Source organism: Talpa occidentalis, unplaced genomic scaffold (genome assembly GCF_014898055.3).
Source record: "Talpa occidentalis isolate TD23 unplaced genomic scaffold, MPIMG_talOcc4v2.1 talOcc4.7, whole genome shotgun sequence".
In the NCBI taxonomy this organism is placed as follows: Eukaryota; Metazoa; Chordata; class Mammalia; order Eulipotyphla; family Talpidae; genus Talpa; species Talpa occidentalis.
The window spans coordinates 127,900,683-127,903,999 of record NW_023605083.1 but is presented as its reverse complement, the minus strand read 5'-3'; the positions used below and the strand labels follow the sequence as shown (position 1 = coordinate 127,903,999).

Genomic DNA, 3,317 nt, shown 5'->3' with positions numbered 1-3,317 from the left:
ATTGTGTGTGAATTGTAAAAAGTAAATACAAATTGTAGATGAGATTGTGATGACTTAGAAAGTCCTCCAGGTTTGATTATCAAATGCAAAAGCCAACTTACAGAATAATACATATGATTAGTATTATATTGACTTAATTAATTAAAAACTGCATTTTCAGTATGGACATGAATATACATGCATATATAAAGTCCAAATCAATATACACACAGTTTAGAACAAGGGTTATTTCCCCAGAGAAAATGAGATTAGAGGGAGGGGCATTGAAGAGGGGCTTTTAAATTATAATTCTGCATTTTAGAATGGTTACAAGAATACATTCATTCATTACTTGTGCTTTTCAAGTTAAGTTTGGAACGTGTAGTCAGGATATTCAAAAGTAATACCTGATCATTGTTACAAAATTAGAAACTATGCAAAATGATAAAGAAACTCATTTTCAATCAACTGCACTTTCATCTTCTGACCCTTTAAGTCTTATTTTAATGGTGTTTGCTTCGGCAGCACATATACTAAAATTGGAACGATACAGAGAAGATTAGCATGGCCCCTGCGCAAGGATGACACGCAAATTCGTGAAGCGTTCCATATTTTTAGGGATCATGCTCAGCGAAATAAGCTAGAAAGAAAAAGAAAAATACCGGATGGTCTCACTCATAGCAGGAATCTAGAAAACTTAAATAAGGGACCAGGAAAATGAATAACTATAAGAAAGTGAAAATCAAAATCAACAAAAAACTATGAACCAGAGATACTTTTTGGGGGGTGGGGGGCGGAAGGGGAGGGATTGGGGTCAAAATGGGGGGTTGCAATTGTATGGGGAATATAAAAATAAAATTTATTTTAAAAAATAAAATAAAATATCACTTTTAGGGAAAAAAAGTCTTGTTTTATGAATATGAATACCTATAGGTAGCATTTTGAACCTAATTTTTTCACAACCCTGAAATAGTATAGCCACCTTTTCTCTTTTCAGTTATTTCTGCTAATTACATACTATTCCATCATGAATTTGTCATAGTTTATTTAACCCTTTCTCCATCATTTGATACATAGAAGCCTTGCTAATTTTATATTTATCATCGATGGTATAATTTTAATGCGAGTGCCCATGCCTTCATTTCTGGCTATACTTCAAATGAGTTCCTCTCCCTAGAAGCAGAGTGTTTTTTTTTTTTTTTTAGATTTATTTATTTATGCATACAAGAGCTGGGTACAGGCCAGAGATATGGAGGTTGAGAGGATCCACCAGAGACAGAGTGGGGAGCAGAACAAGCAGACTGACTGAAACACACTGCTGAGGGGAGCAGCAGGTGAGACAGGAGAGGTCTGCTGGGCCATGTGGGTAGCTCCCTGGCTGGGGATCGAACTCATGCTGCAGAGGCTGCAGATTGCTTCATAGTGCGGTGCTTAATCCCTTGAGCCACCAGGGAGCCCCTAGAAGCAGAGTTTTGATGGAAGGACGGGAGCCTTTGTTCTATCCTCTCTGGTATATTTCAAAATACTCTGTACACTTTCTACAGAGGACTGAGGGTAAAAGTAAGTAAGTAACCCTGTGATTATTTGTTCAATGCCATTATAGCTTGGCGGTGTGTAAGTCACCCGAGGGCAGGACACATGCCTCGCCTGTACCCCACAGCGTGACACAATCAACAAGCCTTTGCGAACCTTGAGCAAATACCAAGTTCAGCTGAAAGAAATAGCTTCAGCAATTCATGAGCATGAGAGACTATGAAAGGGACGATGCCTTATAAAATGAAAATGCCCCTGAAACTAGGAATTAGATGACTTAAATTAAATTGCACCCATAACTCACGTCCCCTTGAACAAGTCATTTAACCCCTCTCAACACCAATGAACACATTTGCCAATGGAGGATAATAACATCCCCCTTCTACAAGACTGCCACGAGGAAGCCAAGTAAACCATGAGTTCAAGCTGTAGCTTATGTAGACTTGGAATATTCTCAAGACTGAATATTGTGTGCAATAAAATGAAAGATCATCACAACAGCTAAGAGCGTCCTTCAGGAAACAGTTTCTTCCAGTTTTTAGAAACGCTGAACATTTTACCAGTCTCTGGTGTAGACAGAGCCACACCAAAGCCACCCAACCTAAATGGGTCATACATTTTATTTCTCAGGGGACAGGGTTATGGTTCCGAAAGGAAACTGCTGTTCTGCTTCTGTCAAGATAGTGATTCTGGGATCTTGACACACAACTTAACCTTCACATCACCTCTTGAGGCTGAGTGGTGGATACCTTTCAGGACAGAGGCTAGGCGTCTCCTCATCCCATCATTGCGTCCGTTGCCAGAATTCAGGACCCCTGGCTGCCACTTGGTATGATGGGACCTCACTCTCTGTTCAAAGATGATTGATCTAGAAAGGGGCTGCTTACCCAAGCTGGTCCGATCAGAGTAGGTCTTCTAGGTTGGCCTCTCTACAATTATTCAAAGTGGGATTTGTGATTCTGGTAAGTCCTGTCCCATCTCAGAAAACAGAATTTGTCAGTAGAGATAAAACTAAAATCACAATCTGTTATGTATTCCTGGCTTCTCTCTTCTCTTTCATTAGTCTCTTCTTAATCAAGCACGTGGTTATAGGAAGGAAGGGGTAGGCAAATTCACCACATGTTAGTTCGTGCTGTGAACAATTTTTCCCCTGCTGCTGTGCAAGATTTAAAAACAAAGCCATCTATGGTAGGCCTTCTCAGGCCTTCTCATCCATACTTCTCACTATTCCCCAGTTGAAGTGTACTAAGCCTAGAAAACAAGTCTGTAGCTGGACAAAACAGCATGCAGAGTTAAACAAATCCTTTCCTACGCCAGCAGCTCGTTGGGGTACGTGGCTGGCCTTTTTCTGGGCACTTGTAGAGAGGCAGGCCTTGGGGAGCAGCTAAGGCAGAGAGCTGGGCTGTGCAATCTGTACCACTTCAGCCAATTTGAGGAACAGTTTTAAAGAAGCCCTGTGTCGCCAGCACGAAAAGTCCCCACACCAGTATTTTAAAATAATGATTTTCCCGTAGCCTGCCTACCCCTCCCCCATAAGTAGCTGAGATGCCAATCTAGAGGGTGGGGTGGGAAAAGAAAGAAGAAATTGGCCAGAGAAAAGTAGAAAAGAGGGGAAAGCTCATTTTCCTGGGTTTTTGATGACTTTCCTGCTCATGTTATGTAAAATGCTCCCACACCCTTAAAATAAATTTCCTTGTTCTTTGCTGAAGTTGGCTTGAATGAAGTTCCAATATTTGAGACCTAAGAAGTCTAAATAATACTGATAGAAATTACTACCCATCTCTCTTCCTGAGGGAAGTGAGGTC

The 3,317-nt window shown here is 40.7% G+C and overlaps 1 non-coding gene across 1 annotated transcript; it reads left to right on the top strand.

The window, feature by feature from the left end:
* Nucleotides 1-488: 488 nt before the first annotated feature.
* On the top strand, nucleotides 489-595 carry LOC119233077 (U6 spliceosomal RNA). The gene has a single exon (XR_005122245.1). It is a non-coding gene; the product is annotated as a U6 spliceosomal RNA (small nuclear RNA).
* The last annotated feature ends 2,722 nt before the right edge of the window (nucleotides 596-3,317 follow it).